Below are 23,432 nucleotides of genomic sequence, written 5' to 3'. Positions count from 1 at the left end.
GCCCATTCGGACTCCAGCTGTTGATCTGCTTTTCCAAAGTGACACATCCTCGCAGGATCACCAGTTCTGAAGTCAAGTCTTCCCCAGAAGTCCCTTTGGGACAGCTCCATCCTGAGCAGTAGCCTGTCCCCTTGACCACTCTTTATGGGGTGGTGTCACCTGCTGGTCATTCCCAGATCAGCCCTGCCCGGGCTGTTCACAGGGAAGGAACTCTGCCGCATGGAGCCAGGGCAGTGGACAGAGGTTGGTTGGAACTGGCAGCTTCCTGTCGTCCTTATGGTACAGGGCCACAGGACCTGTGGGAACAGCAAGCAGGGAGTGAAGCTTGGGCTGAGTTTTGCAGTTCACGCTCAGCTTCCTGCTGCTTCCTGGGCACCTGCAGCCTCCACGAGCCACAGGAGCACAAGAGCATACTGTAGTCCCATCATCCACCTTCACTGGCTTCATCTCTTCTCAGGGGTCAGTTCTTGCTTCCTTCCGTTAGGATCAGTAATGACTTTCATGAGTCACTAGTTGCCATCTATGTCTCAGCCCATAGTGCTGGAATGAAAATTCTGTTTATGATCTTCCAGAAAAGGAATGTGCAGTACCTAACCCAGCTTCAGTGACGCCTGTGTAAAAACCTGCCAAATTACACACAAGATAATTTTCTCCATGAATGTATATCAAAAGCCTACAATGTTTCCTGTCCCCACTGAGTGTGAATTTCTCTCTCTCTCTCCTCCTTTCCCTCCCCTGCTTCCCTCTCCCCCTCTCCCTTTTCTCTTCTTTCTTTTGACAGTACTGGAAATCAAATCCAGGGCCTTCTCTCTGCGCTACATTCCCAATCTTTTTTTATTTTTTGACAGGGCTCAGTAAGTAGCTAAGAAAACTAGGCAGGGAGAGGTGGAACTTGGAATTCTCCTGCCTCAGCCTCTCAAAGTGCTGGGAGTATTCTCATTATGAGGTGTGCTCCTCCATAGAGCTCCCTACAAGCACTAGTGACCTGTCCTGCAAAATGAGGTGGGGCCGGGACGTAGCTCGGTGGTACCAATGACTGCCTATCTGGCAAGTGTAAGGTCCTGAGTTCAATCCCCAGTACAAAAAAAAAAAATAATAATAATAGTAATTAGTGAATAAAATAAAATCAGGCTTTGGGCCAAGGATTTAGCTCTATGGATGGAACACTCATTTATAGGTCATGAATTCATAGTGAGCCATAGTAATTATAACACTTCATGATAAATACACTAATTTCCATACCATTGCTAGGTAACTCCCTACAGCCAGCTGAAGTAGAAATACAAACTTTCTTCAGGTAGTGACCTACCTGTTTGGACTTAAGGGCTGCCACTTGGACTTATGACCTGCCATCTGCTGGGTTTCCTGGGAGAGGGGATGGCTGGGCAAAGTGGCGTGGGCTGGAATGAATCAGTTCTCCTCATGTTGCTTCATGTGCAGCCTGCTAGCCGGACTTGCTTTCGTGGCACTGATGGGAATACAGCAGCTGAAGCATGTTAGGCCCTTTGAGTCCCAGATCCCAAATTGAGGAGTCTAGATAATAAGAGGCAGGAAGCTAACTGGGGAAGGAAACCAGAGGGTGAAGGATTACTCAACCAGTAGCTTCTTCTTTATTTTTCCTTGGGTATCCTCAGGCCTATGCCCAAAAAAAACCAGACATGGACTATGAACCAGGAGGACAGAGAGCAAGGGTCAGTGCACCCTGGTTTTCTGTTTGGGATTGAACAGAGCAACAGTTTTCCGCCTGCAGCTTGTCTAGAGCTGCTCCACTTGGTATAGAGCAGCAGTTTGCCCAGAGGTTTTCCACTGTGGGTACAAATGCTACAGCAGAGTGACCGCACACCTTGTTTGTGTTTGTAAACAACCACCGTCCATCCAGCACAAGCATATGCTCAGACTGACGAACGATTTATCCATGCCAGTAAAAAAAATCACCTGTGAACTTCTTCAATCAAATCACAGACATATGGACTTACTGGGCCACATCAGAGATGCCGGGCATGTGTTTCCTAAACATACCAGAGCAGAAAATGAGGGAACCACCTTAACCCAAGGCGTACAGAAGGAAAGACATCTATTAACTGCACAGCACACCAAGTGACACCATGTTGTGGGCCACCCACTGTATGCATCACAAAATCATTATGCAAAAAATTTTGACTCTTTGCCCTGCCATCAGCTCAGTGAGGTGCCCGCGTAGACACTGCCCACTGCAAAGCTGCCTGGCCCTTTTCTTGACAGTGTGGTTGACAGCTCCAACATCTGGCTCCTTAACCAAATACCTGAGCCCTCCAGTGACTTGTGTTTGTATTAACTCTTCCCTTCTGCTCCTCTTTGCATTGCTTTTTAAAATTCTAAAGCTTCATTACCCTTTTCTTTCTGTATGAAACACTATGGGTTGCAGTGTGATGTGTGGTTAGGTGCCCAGATAGTTAAGTGTTAGATGTTAGAGATTAAGATCAGAACGGAACAAAGAATCACAGCTCTTTTTGCCACTATCATGACACCAACAAAATCCAGAGTGCTCTCGGAAGTAAAGTCAGTGAAATGACTGAGGTAATCTTTAGAATATATTGAAATTCAGTATCTTCTGACATTGTGGAAAGAAGCAAGTTGTTAGCCTATCTTAACAGCATAGCTCGTTCAAAAGTTTAAGCTATTTTTGTCCTTAGCCATTTTCTCCCAGACCCGGTGTCATCCCGGGGGCCATGGGCCGTGGTAGTAGCAGTGGCTGGAATGAAGCCTACACTCTGAAGGAAGTGATCTTTCCTGACGAGAGAGAGAGAGAGAGAGAGAGAGAGAGAGAGAGAGAGAGAGAGAGAGAGAGAGTGGAGGAAGAGAGAGAGAGTTGATGGCTTTTGTTGGCTTTTGTTCTCTTTGTCTTCTTACTTTGGGGTCCTGGAGGCAGCCACCACTGTGGGAAAGGCAATATGTACTGATAAAAGATTTCAGGGAGGACTCTACAGATGGGAAAGTGTACAGATGGCAAAGAGGAAGAAGAATAAGAAGGAGTCTTGGCCTCCCGACTTCACCCCTGCTGTGCAGCCTTGGTCTGACCATGAATAGCCCGGCAAAGGCTTGGCCTTCGGAAGGACCAGACCAGGTCCAGGTTCAGGAGTGGCCATGAGGGGGCACCCACAGAACACAGATCTGAGCAGGGAGTGCTGGGAGGGCTCAGAAAGGGAACTGATGGAATTGCCCACCAGAAGGAGATGGGACTTTGCAACCCTTCCTGGGACGGTTCCCTGCCAACCAAAGTACTCAGTGTTCTGCATACCATTTAAACTGTCCCTCCTGCCTCATAAAATAGTTTTCAAAATGTGCAGGATGCAATCCAAAATCACTCAGCACAAGGAGAACTGTGAAACTCTGCATCTCACAAGGGGAAAGGCAATGCAGAGATGCTGGTGCTGAAGGGAACATGGCTGTGTGAATAACAAAGATGAAATACGGCATAAGACAATAAGACACAGGGAAATAGATCTTTTGAAAATGGGAAAGGGATCTGGAAATGGAGGGGATAAAAAGAATTACAATATGTTAAGTACATGTATCTTCTCCCTGAGATGATCATAAACATTATGTACTGCAAACATAGACTCATAAAAATAAATATATATAAAAAGTGCAAACCAGCCATTATGACCCATAACTATGGAAAGAAAGGAAATTTGTTTGATCATATATATGTCCACAAGTCAACCCAAATCAATCATAAATACTAACTTCATTTTCAGGGGATAGGGTTGCAAGATAAGACACTAGATGTCCAGGTAAATATGAATTTCAGACAGAGAACTAATAATAATTTTAGTTCGAGGATATCTAAAAAAGTACATGGAATGGAACCTGTATTTATTCATGTTTTAAGTAGACCTTCTACCAGATACAAAGGAGTTTTTTTATACTGCTGGAGGAGAAACATTTTTTTTAAACAAATTGATTTGTGCATACACAACACACACATACATACACACGCACACCCATTCACCTTTGAGGAGTGTCAAGTGTAGTCCAAGCATGGGTCCTAGTTTCTTTCAATAATCTGGGTTCAGGGATTATCAAACTTGTTGCTAGTGGCTACCCAGAGTCCACTCACGGATAGGAAAGTGGTTCAGGGCAATAACGGTAAACTTTGATTTCAGCACAAGAACATAGGGGTAGCATTACTATGGAGAAACTGCCCTGCAGGGAAGTCAGTCTTCCCACAAGGGACAGGCCTGTGTCACCAAGCTTCGGCCTCCCCCACTTTCACCCTCAGCCAACCTCAGTACAGAGCTCTAGAGGCCCAGGCTTCTCTTCCTCTGGAGAGGGTCTGCTTCCGGTGGCCACAGGGGGTCCCTGTAGGAACACTCAGAGGCAGAGAGGCAGGGGCTCTTCCCAGGCACCGCCCCTTTTGGTCACTAACTGGGCTGTCTTCTCAGATCCATCCTCAGTTACTCCTGCCTGTCACTTAGTCAGGAAGACCACAACCAACTCACCGTTCTTCGTGTTGAGAGGGCTTTGAGTTTGGAGAGGACTCTCTGCTTCTCTTCTCATCTGGTCCCTCTCCTTCCAAGGCAGAGGAGAGGTAGCCATGCTGTGGGCTGTGGTCCTGCTTTTAGCTCTCCTGCCTCCTGGTAAGGGTGTGGCATAGCTGCTCATGGTCCCCCACGCTGGGAGGCCATACTAAAGAATTCCACTTACTTCTTTCTTATCATTGTTTCGTTGCTGTGTCCTCCGTAGGCAGTCAAATGTCTTCTGGATTGGAAGGAGGAATGATGTCAATTGCCAGGAAACATGGGTCCTATGTAGTTATCACTTGTGATGTTCTTGAGGAAAACAACTACATCCACTGGTACCTATTCAAGGCCGGGCAGCCCCCCCACCATCTTCTCTACTATGACTTCTTTGCTTCCAAGGCAGTGGTGGATTTTGGACTCAACCCAGCCAAATACCATGCTTACGAGGTCACAAAAAACAGCTATAAATTTGTACTACGAAAAGTGGAAGAAAGCGATTCTGGTGTGTATTACTGCGCAGTCTGGGCAGGCACAGTGATTCACACCTGCCTCTATCTACGCTGAAAAGTTTGCTTGTGGCTGCTTCTAGGATACACTGTAAAGGAGCCCCCCCCTTACTTCCGGACCCCAGTCTCCCTGTACTCTGAAAAAAGAGAAACCTTGAGTGCACCCCCCAACTCCACCCTTATATCCATGTCACACCACTCACCACAGCTGTACCCCGACCCCACCCACCTCTACAGGACTCCCCTGAAGGCCCCACTACCCTCTTCAGAACTTGGCCAAGCCATCTGGCTAGCAGCAAGCACTGAGAGGAACACTCAAGCTACTGTCTAGGACACACGAGGTTAATGAGGGTTGATCAGCTACAGGAGATATTTAGGAGAATATCATGGGAAGGCTAGTTGTATTGAACCGTTTATCCAGTCATGACCTAGAGATAATGGCAGGGGATGATGTTTGTTCATTGCTTGGGAATCTGAGAAACAATGGAACAAAAGCTTTGTGCTTCATAAAGACCTTGTGCTGGTAGTCATATTTATTATCTTTGGAGCAAACTCATATTCCCCTCACCATGACCACCCCACAACAATCTTTGTATAAATGAGAACATAGTGAAAAGGGGTTTGTTGTAGATTTATTGACCATTAGAACTAATCAAGCTTCTCTGATTTAACTGGCCTTCCTGAACTGATTCATGAACCAGGCGGTAGCCAGTCTATGAAACAGATGGAAGTGTTGGATGGGACAGAACTGTTGGTGTATGCACAGCAGCCTCTGTGTTGGCAAGAGTGTGGCACAGTGCACAGAGCAGATTGGTCACACTGGGCTGCTTTCTGTGTAAGAGTCAAAACGGAGGGACTTCCTTGTCACACTACCTTAGGTGGACTGGACCCTGGTGACCAGTGGATGCCAATCTTGTTTTTTCTTTTACCTTTTTTTTTCTTCAAAATGGAATTGTTGATCTACCAGCAATTTTATTGAACACACCTATTGAAATTCAGCCCCAGTCAGACTCATTTTAAGCAAATAAAGTTAAAGCTTCCCCCATCCCCCACACTGACTTCAGAGTGTCTTCTTACTATTTCTCAAATTACTAAAACTAAAGAAATCTTTGCACAATCAATCTTCTAAGGAATGAGTCTTCTAATCATTTTAACTTGAAAGGTCATACAGGAAAGGGATCATCACTGCCTTATCAAGCTATGTTTAAGGATAGAATGTTAATCCAGAGAAGAGAAAGGCAAATCAGGGAGATATCCAGTTGTTTCAAAAGCTGGTCATGATTAGCAAGAGAAATAGCTTTGCAGGTACTTTAAATTTCAGGTTTTGATTTTTCATTTGAAAATGAATGAAGAAACTGTGACTGATTCTGGGAGGTATGTGTAAGTTGTGTCCAGCACTCTCATCCAGTTCTGTCATTGTTTCTAATTTTATTTATTGATTCTTTAGATTTAGTGAAGTTTTATAACTTTCCCTAAAAAGTTCCTACATATATTTTTGCTAACTTAACTCCTAGAGATTTTATGCTTTTTGTTGTTATTGTGTACACGGACATGTTATGAAATACTTCTCAGTTTTCATTGCTAGGGTAGAAATTCTACAGACTTTTGGCATTGCCATTCTCTTGTATAAGTTTGGTGTATTTTGTCACACTAATTCACATGGAAGCTTGGGAATTTTTAATAGTATCATCAGCAAATAGTGACCTTTTGCCTCACTTAGGTTCTGATTCCTTCGCACATTATTACATTGTCCAGGCTGTTCGGACTCTCCAGACTGTGAATATCAGCCATAATCATGGCCACTCCTTTCTTATTCCTAAATGGAGTAGAACTGCTTTTACTAGGTCATCACGCTTGGTGGAAGCCTTTGGAAGATGTTTTTTTCTTCTTCTTAAATTTACCTTTTCAGTTTTATTTTGGACTTGTTAGAATGTTTACTGATGATGAGTCAGTGTTGAGTGGTATCGTGTGCTTTTTCTGCTTTTTTAAAAAATGGCAGTTTGCCTTGTTCTTTTGTGTGTGTAGATTACGTGGTGTCAGGCAATCTTTACATCTCTAAGGTCACCCTTTCCAGTTCATATTATGATGAGCAAAGTCGGCTAACATTTAAAAAGCTTTGCTAGTATGGTTAAGTGAGATGTATCACAATGCCCCTTCCTTTGCGTCTTCGCTTGCCTTTAGAATTAAAACTTGTCACAGTGATTTCTTTGCTTTCTGTTTTCCAGAACCATGTGTTGAAGTCTGCGCTTAATTTATAAACTTGAAAACTAACATTTACCTTGAAGATGTGTTTAAATGCTTCTATTAGTTTAACTACCCTGGTCACACCTGTGGCCTCCTCTCTTGTACACATCCTTTCCTGGACACTCATTTCCTTCCTTTCCTGGCCACGCTCACCACCTTCTCCTCCTGGTCACTTGCCTGACTACTTAAAAGTCCTGGTGCAATTAGTAAAATGAAGATGAACCTTTCTCTTTTTTTTTTTGTTTTTTGCTTTTTGAGACAGGGTCTCACTATGTAGTTGAGAATGACCTGGAATTCACTATGTAGCCCAGGCTGGTCTCGAACTCACAGCGATCCTCCTGCATCAGCCTCCTGAGTGCTGGGATTACAGAGATCTCTTTTTTTTTTTGTTTTTTGCTTTTTGAGACAGGGTCTCACTATGTAGTTGAGAATGACCTGGAATTCACTATGTAGCCCAGGCTGGTCTCGAACTCACAGCGATCCTCCTGCTTCAGCCTCCTGAGTGCTGGGATTACAGGCATGCGCCACCATGCCTGGCTAAAATGACCCTTTATTTCTACCAGAGTCAGGGCTATGTCAGTTTATCTGAACATCCCTGAAGTTGTGTGCATTTCTGAGGTTCTGGTACAGACAATGAGTGACTTGGTCCTGGTTCTAGGTTCTCCTAATCACAAAAAATAATCCCACTTCTCTCTGCACCTGGGACTATATTATATGCTTTGTTCACAGGATCCATCTATTGCTTTTGCAATCTTCCAAGGTCCCCTTTTACAAAGGAGGAAAAGGAAGTAAAATAACTCTCCTAAGACTGCACAGCTCTCCTGCTACTTCGGGCTACCAGGCATTGCCAACAGAACCTATGTAGGGCTTGCTCCAAGGCCACTTAGTCTGGCGCACACAGGTTTGGCAGGGATTGCTTTTCTGCACTTGTCCTTTCCCCAAAGGAAGTAGCGCTCTCTTGGCTTCATTAAGCTAAAGAGGCTAGATGTAGCAGAAGACAGGTCTGCAGCTAGATCTGACTTCATGTCCCTGAGCTGTTCAGCCATAAACAATCTCCTTAGAATAACAGCCTCGTTCCCCACAGTTCTAAACTGAAGATAGTAGCATTTATCCCACTGAGCGATTTTCAGGATTTAATGATATGATGACCATAAACCAATTAAGGTAGTGCTAAAGTACAAAAGGTTTTCAAGCAGCGACTGCAATTATTATTGTTATTATTTTGGCAAAATTTTAAGCATCTCTCAGATCTCTCTATTTGCTGTACTCCCTTCCCCATGGCATGGTCAGATCTCCATCCTTCCTCCCTTAGGGGGCTTCTCCCTCCCCGACTTCTCTCCCCCCGTAGCCTCCCTGCACCAAAGAAGCAGCTGCTTGGACCCTGACCTGTCATTTCCTCCCCACCAAACTGTGACCCATGCCAGCAGTGTGACCTGGGAGTCCCCTATGTCCGGGCCCTTGGTCAGGTCACACTCAGCCGTGCTGAGCCCCCTCACCGCAGGGTCTGCTGTGGGCCCTCCAGCCTCCAGATGAGTCTGACTCCTCAGTGGCCTATCCCTGCAGCTGTCCTTTCATTTCTTAGGCTAGTGCAGCTGCCCGGGTCCTTGGGTGCACAGGAAGCTTAGCCAGTTACCGATGGTGGGTCCAGGGGAATTCTTCTCAGGTTCTTGATGTTCTGAACGAAGAGTGAGACAGACACACAGAAAAGGTAGCAGGGTGTACATTTACCGAAGGGGGAGAAAGAGATACAATCTGCAGAGTGAGAGCAAATGGTGAACAGGCCAGGAGGATAAGGAAGGGCGCCATTTGTTTTTAGAGTTCCTGGATTATCTTCTCTCTCATGCAATTAAAGTATGGAGACAGTTGGGTTGTCCTATCAAAAACCCATTTGGCCCAGTACCAGATTTAATCCACCGTATTGAAGACTCACTTAGCTTTGCACCAGATGTAAATGAAAAATTGAACATAGCAACGATTGGTTCCACATGCAGTGCTCAGAAGCTGCAGAGTCATCCTGGATCTTGTGTTCTGTGCACGTGCCCTGAATCACCATGACTTTGCCAGATTCTGCCTACTTGACTGGTTTTGCTCCAGCCCTAATCTTCCCACCTCAAAAAGTACAGTTTGAGGTCCTCAGCAGGGTCAGATATGTCCACCAGTACTGGCATTGAGAGATCAGGCTGCTCTGCTTCCTGACTGAGCTCACCTGTAGGGTAGCAATGGAAACACTGCAACATTTTTATTTCTATCAAAGGGTCCCAACTTTCTTCCCTCTTGTTGTCACTTGCATTAGGACCATCCTGCTTTCTGACATCCCCTGAGAGACTCAGAGTGGCAAGAGCAATTTGGTGTATTTGGTGCTGACCTGAGTATGAGCACAGAAGGCTTTGGGACACAGGGTGACAGAAACATCTTTGTCTCGGAGGGTGGGCTGTGAGTCAGGCATTGTGCTAAACACTCCACTCAAGAGACTTATTCATGATTCAGACACCCCATATGGCAGGCTTTGGTCTTATCCTCACTGAATAGATGAAAATGCAAAATTATATGGATGTACCTAAAGGACCAGCCTTTGCAGCCAGGCAGTATTCATGTCAAATTTGTCAACAATCTGTGAAACTTTGGGCCATTTTCCTACCTGCTTCCATTGGGGAACAGCGAAGATTATATCAAATTTTTGGAGTTTAGTATGATAACGATACAGAGCACTTGGCACATTAAAGGCATTCAGTAAATATTCGTTACTGTACCTGGTAACACTTTTAAAAATGCTCTACTTTAAATGACAATCTATTACTGATACCAGAACAAAGAAAACTACTTTAATGCTCTGTATTCCATTCATTCTTTCACTTTTTCTTCTATTACAAAAGCAACTGGGAAGATTAAAAGACAAAACAAAACAAAACAAAAATAGTCTTACTCCTCCCAAAAGACACCAGTAAAACATGGAGTACACAGGACAGCTCTTGTGCAGGAAGGATAGGAGTGAGGGAAACACCAGGGGGCGCCACTAGCAAGTGATGGGAGGCTTCTGCCCTCATTTCCTGCTGAAGGAAGCTGACTGGGGAAAAGGTGCCTGAGCTGAGCCCAAAGAAGAATCGAAGTGAGCCAGGAGAGAGACACACATGGCGTTGCCCACAGCGAAGCTGCTTGTGGATCTGTACGTGTGGATCATGAAATTCTAGGCTGGAAGTGGCGATAGATGGAAAAGCAGAGAGAGGTGGCCACGTCATAGAGGGCTTCCCATCCTAATGACTCTGGGCTTTAACCTCAGCAGTGAGTACAGCAGGGAAAGATGAGATAAGTCCCCTGGAGGGGGAAGGTGGAAGGAAAGGGTGAGGTTGGAGGCCTGGGGAAGAGTAGGGTAGAAGCAGGGGAGAGCAGGACATGGTTAGGAGGAAGAATCACAGAAACTGAAATACGGAGAATTAGAGAAGAGAACTGACAAAAGATTCTTCATTTGACAAAGCAGGGGACAGTGGTGTCTCCTGAGTCAGGAAGCAGAGATGGTTCCTGCAGGGAATGATCTCCCTCTGGCTAGGTGCACATTAGTCTGAGGTCTCATGTTAGGCAAGTTTAAAACAGGCTGTGGTCAACTGGGTAAGTGCACATAGAATCCAAGAGAGAGGTATGAAGTGGAGATGGACATGCAATGTCCCCAGAATCCCTACCCTTTTCCTTCCAGGATAATTAAAGCAAAGCTCAGACAGAGCAGGTAAACAGAACAGAAATCCGGGCAACAATTTTTAAGGACTGAATCGGGGAATAGCAGAGTACAAATACTTTAGCAGAGATTAAATGTTTTGGGTTAGAAAAACCGACAAAAGGAAATTCAGGAATCCAGAGAGAGGGAAGCAGAGATTTGCAGAGGTTCAGTAACAGAGTACAAGGGATAATAAAAAAATAGGGTGAATGTTTAAATTAAAAATTTGTTACAGTAAGAGACACATTGCCATGAATCTCCCTCAAAAATTTCCCTCTTGCTTTGAACACATTTATCCTATTATTCTTGCTACTTTTTGAAGCAGTTCTGGAAGTCACTGTTATGGCTTATATCTAGATGTGCACCCAAAGCCTCATGAATTCACAGATGAGGTTTTATGGAGGTGGCTTTATCTTGAGTGTGTGATCTTGGGATTAAGGGTAGTGTTGAGGATTTAGCTCAGTGGTGCCTTGCCTGCCTTGCAAGTGCAAGGTCCTGAGATTGATCACTGGAAAAAAAAAAGTGTGTATTACCAAACTAGTCCACTGATAAGTTTGCCACAGTTCTGGGTATGGATAATGGGAAGGCCCACCCTGGGTGTGTGTGGCACCAATCAATAGGCTTGTCTCCTGAGTGGAATAAGAGCTACTTTGCTATGTCCTTCCTACCCTGACATGGACTGTTTCTCCTTTGCCATGCCCCTCTGCCATGCTGCCGTCCCTTGGAGCCAACCAACTGTGGACTGAAACCTCTTCAAACTCAGCTAAAATAAATCTTTCCTCCTTTAACTTTGGGTGTGAGATATTTTGTCCCCATAATGAGAAAGTAACTAGGACAGTCCTCTTTCATGAATATCTATAAAATGTGTGACAAAAAAGTACGGTGAATTCTGCGGCCAAGTGTCATCAAAAGGCTCATAAAAATATTACAGTGTGTTCTCATCCACTTTATTCACTAGATCTGGCACCATGAAACTTGTGACTCTTCCCCAAATCCAAAATGATTTCTTTTTAAATCCAGTCAGGATATTGAGGCAGCCAAGGAAAGAGAACTTTTAGAACTGCTTCAGAAAGTGGCAAGAGTGGTGGCATAAATGAGTTGAAGGGAAGGAGGGTATTTTGGAGGGAATGAATGGAAATGTTTCTTTTACTGTAGCGAATTAAAAAAATTTAAACGTTCACTGTATTTTTCAATCACACCTTGTATTATCCAATGGGGATGCAAAAGAGAATATAAGAGTAGACAAAAATGCAACGTTACCTGAGATGGGTGTGTTCTACTCTTTGTTCTTTATGGCAATGCTTGGAGGGCCTGGCAGGGGACGAGGGCCATGAAAATGTCAAACTTTGAGCTTTTGCATGCTTTTTTCCCCCGATCTACATATAATTGTCACTCTTTTAATAGATGAGGAACCTGGAATTCAGAGAGGCTCTACAGCACCCAAGATGGCCTGGGTACTGACAGTAGCAGAGACGAGATTTAAAGTTTAGTATGACCGCCATTAGAACTTAGCCTTCATCTACCATGCCACATTGGCCCAGCAAGTAGAAGAATGAAAGCCACAGAAGAGAAGACAAGGTCGAGCTTCTCAGTTTGTTCACAAAGGCATCGAATGCATTTTTCCCAGAGGTATTCAACTAGGCAATTTGATTCTTTAATGAAAGGGGTTGAAACAAGGAGAATTCCAAATTATTATGCATCAAAAAGTCTAAATATCTGAGCAAGCAGGCAAAATCATGGAACTCTGCACTTCACTGCGTACCTCAAAGGAAATAATCAAGCCCAGTATTACGCAGTGGCAAGAGTGATGTGCTAACTCGCTCAGGATTTCAAGATGTATACAGATGGCCGGAGAAGGCAGAAATCAGTGGATCATTGAAAGGCTTTATAAGGAACTGGAAGACTGAAGTAAAATTTTGCCAAATAAGAAGGGGAGAAAGATTATTCTTTGTACAAAGCTGGTATGAACAGTAGACAGAATTGAGTAGCTTTTATTATGAATTTCTCAAATACTAAAAGGACACGTCTTGAGGCAATATAATCCAAATTTTGAAATATGCTATTTATAGATCTAGTTTTACGAGCTCTTCAATTAATTAATTTTCTCCCCATCCTTGGGTACAGGAAAAGTGAGACACAGTAGCCAATTCTTCTCTGCCCATCTTGGTTAGAGATGAGTATGGGGTGTGTCTTGGGGAGCAGTGTGAGCCAGGTACAGGACCCTAACGTGGGGCTCTACTTCAGTGCACAGCTTCATGGAGGGCAGGCTGAACCCCCACCCCCAGTGCTTCCCTTCCCTGCAGATGCTGGGCTGTCACTGGGGTCACTGAATAAGAACACAACAAAGAGCGTATCCAAAACCAGAATGATGCCTCCCAAGAGCAGCCCTGTGCTGAAGCTACTCCAAAGAGGGGGCAGACAAGTGAGGACAGAGCTGTTTTTAGCCTGGGAGCTCCCTTTGCCCCTTTCCTCAATGGATGCTGGAAGCTAGGCGACTCGTTTCATTTTCAGAGCTGAGAACAATGAGTGTCAGTGCCAAGTGAAGCTAATCACAGGCAGAACTGGAATGAAAAGCAGCACTAAATGCCTTCATGCCCCCTTTGAGCATGAAGGGGACTTGGTATGAAACAAGACTGAGTTCTTATTTTTCTGAAACTCCTTCTGGAATACCCTCCAGCCTCAGAATACCATTGCTTGGATAGAATGATCTAGTGTAGGTAAAAGTGTTTTAGAAGTTGTAAATATCATTCTGCTGCCTGCCTCACAAGCTTAAGGTCCCGAGTTCAATCCCCAACACCAAAAAAAAAAAAAAAAAAATAGAAGTTGTAAATGTCATATGAAAGAAACCAATTATGTTATTAATTTTAGCATCTTTCATTCATTCTAATCGGATATGTAATAAGAATGATTTCCTAATTATAGTTAATATTTATGGAGCTCTTTAGGGAAAGGATTCTAATGGATTCACTAAGAGGATTTAATAAACACTAAAATGCATGGTCTGATGTAGCAAAAAAATTTTAGCATGGGGTGTGCAGAAGTACCAGGTACAAACTGGGATTATATGAGACAGTAGTGGATATGCTAAATGATTGAAGAAGTTAATGTTATGACTGCTCGTATTTCTCAAGAACAGAGATGGTGACAAGATGCAGTGATATTTCAGGTGAGAGAGTAAGATTTGTACATGTTGAATGCTTAGCTACTATTTCATTTGTCCCCATCTTAGCTGAGACCCAAATTCAGGACAATATTTATAAGTTGTACTTGCTTCTTAAAGACAGTGGCTAAACTTGGAAGTACATGGCTAAACCAACAGTGTGGGCAATCCACCCTACAGAGAACCCTGGCAATGTCTGAAGCTTTTTTTTTTGCCACAACAGGGTGGGAGCATTAGTGGCATCTAGTGGGTAGAAGTCATATATGCTTCTAAAACTTCTTATAATTCACAAGAAACTCTCTCTTTCTCCCCACCTTGACCAATGACTAGAGCCCAAAATGCCTACAATGCAGAAGTTCAGAAACCCTGGATTAAATAAATTTCTCAAAGACTTTCTAGGAAGTCCACAAAATTGTAGACACTAACCATTGGCCCATGAGCTACATCCAGCCTGGTTATAAAAGGAGCCAGGAAAATTCATCATCTTTGATTTATTTTGGGATAATAATTCTTCAGAAAGTTTTGATAAAACCACTATGGAGAGGCTCCTAGAAATGTTCTCTTCTACCAGAGAGGATGAGAAGACTTGGCTCTCCCTTTCCACAGCCAAAGGGAGTCCCAGACCTGCAACCAAATGGGTCCAGAGCAAAGCTCTGCAAGAGGGGTCACCTTTGTTGAGAGGATATGAAGACACTCAGGTGGAAAAGCCTATATGTGAAAGAAGTCATAGAAGACTGGCTAACAAGGGCCAATTCAATGAAATAATGTTGGTGAAACAAAAATCAAAAGACAAGACATAGACATCCTAAGATTTTCCAGGAGCCAATAAGATCACAAGGTGTGTAACACCTGCCTTGGTCCCTGGACTGATTACTGTGGAATCATACAGCTATGGGCAAAGCTCTGTGGACTGCTGACCTTCAGAAATGACTGATCTCTGTGCAGGGCCTCGGAGGCCATCGCTCCGCGGACACCTCAGGAGCCCTCTTCCCCTGCTGGCACTTTCTGCTCCTGTGTCCTGTTTCCGCAGCCCGCTTCTTGGGCTCACATCCTGGAGAGATGAGATGATATGACTTCCAATCTTCATCAGCTCTTCTCTTTGGCAATGTGCATAGGTTCCCCTATCTCTCAGATTGGTGGAAGGATGTTTAAAAAATAATATTTTATTTCTTGATAATTTTTGTTTTGCTGGAAACACCATTCCTGTGTTATTACTTGAAACTGAACAAATACAATTGAGGCAAGTGAAAGTATTTAATTCAATAACAGAATAAAAACATGTCTTCATTGTAGCGCGTCCTGGTAGGGCATTCGTTCACTCTCAAGTACTGATACACCATCACTCAGGTCTTTAAGGATGTGATATTTACTTGGAGAGATGAGAAGTTAAAAAAAAAAAGCAAAAGCCATAATAACATAAAAGCCTCCCTTAAGGTGATTTGGAGATAAGGAGCTATAACCATGAGGTCTATTAATTTCTGTCTGCTCGTCTTTGGTGCTCAATACAAAATGCATACAAACAGAAGAAACGAGGCCCCCCTGGGAACGTACTGTGCCACAGAGCCCACGAACGAACACACACCATTCAGAATATCTGCGACCACAATCTTTGCAATGTGGAGCTACCTCATCCAGCCCTCAGTGCTGCTGGGCCTCAGCACATTCTGCAGAACTTCCTGTGCTCTTGTGGTGATGCCTCAGTATCGGAGGAGCAAAGCGGAAAGGGGGCCTGATGGCTATCAATAGCATTGGCACAAATGCCAGTAACCACGCCCGCAGTTGTCTGTGTTGGCAGCATTTCCTGTTAATATCAGTTCCCGGTGAAAAACTACATAGGTTGAAACTGCCTGATTATCTTAGAAAGAAAGTGAGGTCCATGATTTCACTCCCCAGAGGTTTCCAGAAACAATGAACTTCCCAGGGTAAGGTCTGTTTCTGACCATTTTTCAGAGCTCTTATTACTAAAAGGAAAAGCCAGGAAAATCACTCATCTCCTCTGTTTTTGTTAAGTTGAATTAGCTAGAAATATGTGGGGTGTGATGCAGAAAGGAGCCTGGACTAGGACTGAGCTAGTGATCAAATGAAATGCCAACATTTGACATTGCTCTCTTGAGGTACACAGGTCAGGTGAGAGAAGATGGTTTAGGAATACATAGTCATCAGATTTTTGCACCCCATCTTAGCCAAAAAGCTGAGAAGCGATGTCATCAGATTTTTATTCTTTCCCGTCAACCATGTATCCTCTGGCTCTTCCTCAAACTAAAAGCTAAACTATGAGACTTAACACCCACAGAAAGAGGTGGTGGATGCATCCCAAACAAACTTACTGTTTATGTTAATGTTCACATTTGAGGCTAGAGAAGCTGGTTGAGTTGAAAATATAAAGTGCTTTCTGAATTCTAAATGTATTATGTATTTTTGCACTTGCAATCCTGGCAAAGTAGAGACACACACTTCACCAGAGAGGCTGAATACAAAGGCTTGGGGACTGAAATCAGGGTAGTAAGGATCACCCAGTGAGAAGCACAGCACTTCTGGGTGGGAACTGTCCGGAGATGACAGGGACCAAAGGGACACAGAAATGAGTGAAGGGCCTTCCTGGGGGCTGCTTCCCTAGAGGAATAGAAACTCCAGTTCACCCGAATATTCTAACGGAAGTTCTGAAATCCATATCATGCTTCTGGAACATGGACAGAGACAGGTATATAGACACAGTGTTTGCAAAGAAGAGTCCAATCTAGAGGTGCTGAGCTTGTTGGGGAAAAAGGCCTATGATGTGGGTGAGCAGCTGAGGTGGGATCTTTGAATCGTACGGACCTGGGTAGGGCCAGGAATAGTAGGCACAGTAGAGGCCAAACGACAGAGAGCAGAGGACCAAGAAATGGAGGGTGCTGTGAGTGCAGGGGGAGCATGCAGACAGCCACCAGGACTCTCCTGCACACTCTTCCCTGTAGTACCTGTCTCAGATGCTAGTCGTGCTGATTTCCTGCAGATCAGGGCTTCTTTCTGAAAATTGTGGAAACAGGTGGAGTGAATCAGGGAGCTCTCTTGCTTTGTCCTGAGAGCCACAAGAAGTGTGAGGACAGACTGAGTCCAGGGAGTTGCAGTGAAGCAGGACACTCGTGGTCCTTGAGAGGGTGACTCCAAGGTCCAGGTGCTGCGTGGGATGAATTGGGAAGAACGCGATTGGTGCTAGAACAGAACTGTCACATCAGTAGTGACCTCTGCCCGGTATGTCTGACACTCCCAGGACCCGCTTGATACCTGGCCCATAGCAGAACCTCAATGAACATTTATTGGAAGATACAAATCTTTACTGTTTGCAATAATAAGAAAAATAATTTATGTCTTTCTTACTTCATGTCTTTGTCCGCAACAAATTATAAAGGGGAAAATATGTGCGTGGAAAGGCATCTCCCTTTCTTATTTTCTACTTTGGAACCCTGTCACGCAGTGAGGGAATTTCTCACCACGTGATTCTGGGTGAAAGAATGAATGCCCCTACGAAGACTCAAAGGAAAGATGACAAATACCCTTTTATCCTCCTTATTTTAGGTAGTGAGGAAGAGAGAATTCCACAAGTGAGACACACTCCCCTCAGAATCTACCCACTCTCCCCTTCCGCACAACACACACTCAGCTGCTTAATTGACTGGGTCAGGGAGGAGCTTGCCTGGTAGCCATGGCCACACAGAGTCGCTGCTGAGGTGCAGGGAGCCATGGATGTCCCTGTGGTAGCAGCAGCTGGGCTCAGGCTGATGGCCACACACCGCCTCAGGCAGTGGAATCCCTCTGTGTCCCCCTCTTCCTCCCTCCCACACACAGGACACACACACAGGTGAGAGGGTGGACAGAGCCCTTCCAGGGCTGACCATGCCAGGGTTCTCGTGGTCTGCTGCAACAACCTCCGTCCCACCTCCTCACCATTTATTTTCCCAGTGTCGAGCACCTAGAAATCCTATTTAATGGAAATGAGGAAAACAGAGAAGCTGCCCTAGAAGGAAAAGACAGCCACCTGACCCAGCCTCTCCATCTCCTCTCTCCTTGAAGGACCCAGCCCAGGCTGTGTCACACCTGCCCCACAGAGGTGGCCCAGAGCTGGACACGATCTTGAGGAACGACTGGCAGGGGCTAAAGAGATCTGATGCAGCCTGGTTTCAGAGAAAACCACATGGAAATAATGAAACACAAGTGAAGAAGCTTAAGAGAAAAAATAAGTTTGGGAAAATGTAGTCTCCTATGTGGGAAAATGAAATCTAACATTTGTCAGGTCACTCTTGACCTACCTGGATCGTTTCTTGAGAACACTCCCAGAAACGTTTCAAGAAGGAAGCCTGTGAGAAAGTGAGAAAGTGGACAGGAGGCTAGAGGGATTTGAAAAGAAAAGATGATGAAGTAGTAATAAGAATATTAACTAAATAACGAACATTTGTTATATGTCAGCAACTACACTGAACTTGGTATTTAATCTTCATAAAATTCTGACACAGGCATTACTGGATTTGAGGCATAAAGAGGTGAAAAATGTTGCCCAGGGTCAGGTAGTTCCTAGGCAACACAAAGTGGATAATTGCAGACATTAAGATGCTTCCGTGTTGTGGGAAGTCACTCAGAATAGAAGGTAAACTGAATGAAGAAAAAGTCAAAGCTGTATACAGAAAAATATGTTTTCAGTCCATCAAAAAGAAATAACATCTATGTGCCTGCAAAGAAAATCTCTAAAAGTGGACACACCATAATAGTAATAGCTGTTGTGCTTCTTCATATGATTGTGGCTTCTTATGATTCATATGATTCCTTATCCTGCTTTTCTGAGTTTTTAAATAAGATTTGTAGACCTTTATTACCATATATTTAGGATACATAATGATTACACGTATCTTGGGAAATTGGTATTATTTATATCACATCGTATTCCTTTTTAATTTCCATCCAGGTCCTCCCTCACCCACCTCTGCTCCTTTCTTTTGAGCATTAGGTACAGGAAAGTTCTGCTTCTCAACTGTGTGAATGTGGTGCCCTTCTCTATACCTCAGAATCCTCATCTATAAAAATGCAACTACAGATGTTTATAAAGTGTGATTGTTGTTAAGATTTAAAGTTCAAGAACATTTAAAATAAATTTTAAAATGACAGATACATACTAATATTTTCTATTTTGAAAGTTAATGTGAATGAAACTGGCAATATGTGAAAACTGAAAAGAGTAGCTGCCACATTTTTCTGCTTTAAATAGGCATCTTCCTGACCCTCTGACATTCATGCAAAGAACCCTACAGTGACTACAGCTCTCTCTTGAGATGTGCAGGATGGACTGGAGATGCCCTTGAGAGGCTGCAGGGCCCAATCTCCCCACCCACCACTTCCTTCTTCTGTCCATTTCCGGCCATACCCTCCTGTCTCTGCCTGAGGGTCCAACCACCAGCTTCCCACTTTCTGCCTTCTCCCTGGAGACACAGCCTGATATTGAGGATGTTACTGCTGCAAGCAGCCACCTTTTTCTCCTTCTGGGCTTGTGAGTCACTCTCCGCACGTTTTGGTCCCATTTTGTGATCAAAGTATTGCTTCCATGATCCCTTGTTATATTTTCAGAAGTTCACTGACAGTTGTCCTCTTTTACTTACAGTTGGGCTCGGAGTGCAGAAGATGGAGCAGTCCCAGATTTCCATTTCTACTGAAGAAAATAAAAGGGTTGACATCCCTTGCAAGGTATCAGCTGGCCGTTTTGAAAATAGAGCCATTCACTGGTACCTGCAGAAACAGGATCAGGCTTTGGAGCATCTGATTCAAGTGATCTCAACGACAACCTCAGCTCAAGGACAAAACAACAGAGTTTCAGCAAAGAAAGATTCTGCAACTCGGTTCTCAATCCTTACTATCAAATTTGTAACCAAAGAAGATATGGCCGTTTACTACTGTGCAATGTGGTTCTCACGGTATCTGGATTGTGGAGAGGACCCACAGAAGATCCCCTCTCTGGATCTGTGCCCACCCACATCCTTCCCAACACAGCCAGCTCCCAGCTGGCCTCTCAGCCTCCAGCTCCTCTTTGCAGCTCCCCTGGGCTTTACAGGAAGCCACCATGCTTGCTGCTGTCTCCTGAGTCCCAGCTGACCCTAGCATGTGGTTCCAGATTTCCATCTGATGTTACTCCCTACTGAATTCCAATCCATCCTATGGGCTGAGAGACACAGGCTGTGCCACTGGCACATCAGCATCCGGAGATGCTGGGTAAAGTGGCCAGGGGCAGCATAGGGGGAATCATGGCAGCCAATGTTATCATGTACAATGAACACATTCACATGCAATACCTTTCTGAAATAATTCCCTCCTGTCCAGGGTACAATCAAAGACAATGATGCTTAGAGAACTGAAGCCTGGTGAATAATGCAAGACAAGAATTTATGCCTTTTCAATTGGACTGTGGGGCCACTCTGAATAGTTCCAGGATTGTGGGTCTGTGAGTGCTAGGCTGTCTGTGCCACAGTGGGGATGGGACAGGTGCTATTTCTGTGGGAGGTAAAGGGAAGAGGAATCTTCCAGCATGATGCCATCAGAATAGACCTGGAGCCCCTATGTTATCTCATGAATCCACAGCCATGAATACCCTTTGATCCTGACTGTGTAGGAAGGTGAACCTGGCCAGATCAAAAAGAGCTCACATTGCCTGCGTGTGACTTCCTGATAGTGTGTCCATTCTTTTCCTGCATAATGTACTTTAGCCTTCACTACCCATAAGGTTTACTCTGGTACTACCCTCCAGTGTGTCTGAGTCAGGAGATAAAGGAAGCATTAAGCTATTTGGACCCATGTCCAAGTCACACAGCTGGTTTAGTTTGGTATTTTTTGACTACTACGTGAAAGGGTTTCTTTATCACAGTGGATGCAAAGATAGGTCTCAGTTCCCCATCACATAGAGACATGGAACCATCATTAACTCTTGCAAAAGATTGCTTTGTGCTGAAGCATCAGCCCTGGATTCAACTGATTTTCTTTATAGAATGAATGAAAGGTAATCAATTTCCAATTAACTTTCAATAGAAACACAATTATTTTTCCTTTTAAAATTTATGCATTTGTATTCTCTTCCTTTGAAACAGGATATCATTATGCAGCTCAGGCTGACCTCAAACTAGCTATGTAAACAAAGCTGGATTTAAACTCTAAACTCTTCTGCCTCAGCTTCCCAAGTGCCGGGATTACAGGTGTGTACCGCCTACAACACTCAGCCTTATCCCATCCCTGGGGTTGTTTTCTATTTTTATTAATAATGTTTACGCTATTTTTCTAGAAAAAAGCATATATATCACTCTGGAAATCTATACATACTGTTCACCTTGATTGAACATTTCCAAAATAGCACCAACATTTTCTTTCTTGCTCTCCACTATTTGAAGAATACAGAAGGATTTGAGGGCAAGGCAGACAATGGAACTTGAATTAGATGCAAGACATAGCTCTTTCATTCCACAGTGGAAGGAAGTCCCCGAGCCCTGCAACCACATGGATCCAGAGCAGAGCCCTGCATGAGGAGTCACCTGTATTGAGAGGACACGATCATGCTCACCTGGAAAAGCCCACAGGTGCAGGAAGCCATAGTAGACTGGGTAACAATGACCAACTCTCTTAAATTAATACAACTATGTTAATGAAACAAAACTCGTAAGATATAGACATCCTCAGAGTTTTTAGGAGCCAATAAGATCACAAGGTGTGTAATATTTGCCTTCATTGATGGACTAATGGGTTCATAGAGCTATGGGCAAAGCTCTGAGTGCTGATGATATTCAGAAATGATTGATCTTTGCACAGGGCCTCAGAGACCATCTCTCTGCAGACACCTCACGAGTCCCTCCCCCTGCTGGAATTTTCTACTCTAGTTTCCTGTTTCCTCAACCTTCTTCTTGGGCTCACATCCCGGGGGGATCAGATGAAATAACTCCCAATATTCATCTGATCTTCTCTTCAGGAATGTGCATAGTTTTCCCTGTTTCTCAATTTGGTGAAAGGATATTGAAAAAATACTATTTTATTTCTTGATAATTTTAGTTTTATGGGAAACACCATTCCTTTGTTTCTAAGTGCATTTGAAGAAATACAACTGAAGCATGTGAAAGGATTCATTCAATTACAGAACAAAAACATATATTTTCATGGTAGGGCATCCCAGTAGGGCATTCATTCACACTCAAGTTGTTACACACCATCACTCAGGCATTTGAGGATCTGATATTTACTTGAGGAAATCATAAAATAACAAGAAAAAGCCAAAATAATAAAAAAAAATCTTTAAAGTCATTAGCTGATAAAGAATTATAACCATACGGTCTATAAAGCTTTGGCTGTTCCTCTCATGCTTAATACAAAGTACATAGAAACGAAGAAACAAGGTCCCTTAATACATTGACCCTTGGGAACCTATTGTGTCACAGAGCCCACTAACAAACACACGTCACTCAGAATGCCTGTGACAGCATCCTTCCCACTGTGGAGCTACCTGGTCCAGACCTCAGCCTTGTGGGGCCTCAGCACAGCCTGCCGCACTTCCTGTGCTCCTCAGGGTGATGCTTCAGTATGAAAACAACTCTGAAAGAGGCCTGCTGTCTATCAGTAGCACTGCCACAAGTCCCAGTAACTACATCCCCACATCTCTGCTTTGCCCACATTTTCCATTAACTTCAGTTTCCAGCATGAAACAACATATGTTGCGACTGCTCTATTATCTTAGAAGGTGAGGTCTGTGATTTTACTTTCCAGAGATTTCTGGAAACAGTGAACTGCCCGGGACAGAGGCACTGGGAAGGACAGGATGAAACTCACATCCATTCAGCTCCCATTCAGTGGCAAATAAGTGCTAGAAGTTCCATGTTCTCCGCATCTCAGGGGACCATCATAAACCCTGCAAACAAACTTGTGCCTGGAACAAAGAGCTGATGCTTAGAGAGGGTCAGATACCTGTTCGTAGAAAAGATTCAGGACATTTGAAGACCAGCACTCTTGGGCCCTTTTAAGACTCTCCCGTTTTATTGACTTCATAAGAATGGATTGTGATAGTTTGGGGGTAAATACGGGCTAAGCAGAGCCTGGTCAGACCACAATGAGCCGGTATCAAACAGCCTTGGCCAGGCTGGGCGTGGTGACACATGCCTGTCATCCCAAAACTCTCGGATCTTAGTCATGAGGACTGCAAATTGGGGCTCAGCCTGGGACCTAGGCAGACACAGCTACAATAATAAGAGCTGCAGGAGGAGCTCAGTGCAGACAACCTGGATTAAATCCTCTGTACTAGAAAAAAAAAAAAAAAAAAAAAAAAA

At 44.0% G+C, this 23,432-nt stretch overlaps 1 long non-coding RNA gene across 1 annotated transcript in view; it reads right to left on the bottom strand.

Moving 5' to 3' along the window:
- LOC104853043 overlaps positions 1-23,432 on the bottom strand; it is a 26,492-nt gene continuing 3,060 nt past the window's right edge. The window contains exons 3-6 of the long non-coding RNA XR_004517669.1: positions 17,076-17,275; positions 4,482-4,740; positions 1,310-1,559; positions 1-296 (exon numbers count right to left, since the gene is read on the bottom strand). This is a non-coding gene — a long non-coding RNA (uncharacterized LOC104853043). The remainder of the gene's footprint in view (positions 297-1,309; positions 1,560-4,481; positions 4,741-17,075; positions 17,276-23,432) is intronic.

This window comes from Fukomys damarensis, unplaced genomic scaffold (assembly GCF_012274545.1).
Source record: "Fukomys damarensis isolate Sample0158 unplaced genomic scaffold, DMR_v1.0_HiC HiC_scaffold_17, whole genome shotgun sequence".
In the NCBI taxonomy this organism is placed as follows: Eukaryota; Metazoa; Chordata; class Mammalia; order Rodentia; family Bathyergidae; genus Fukomys; species Fukomys damarensis.
This window is presented reverse-complemented; position numbering and strand designations above follow the sequence as displayed.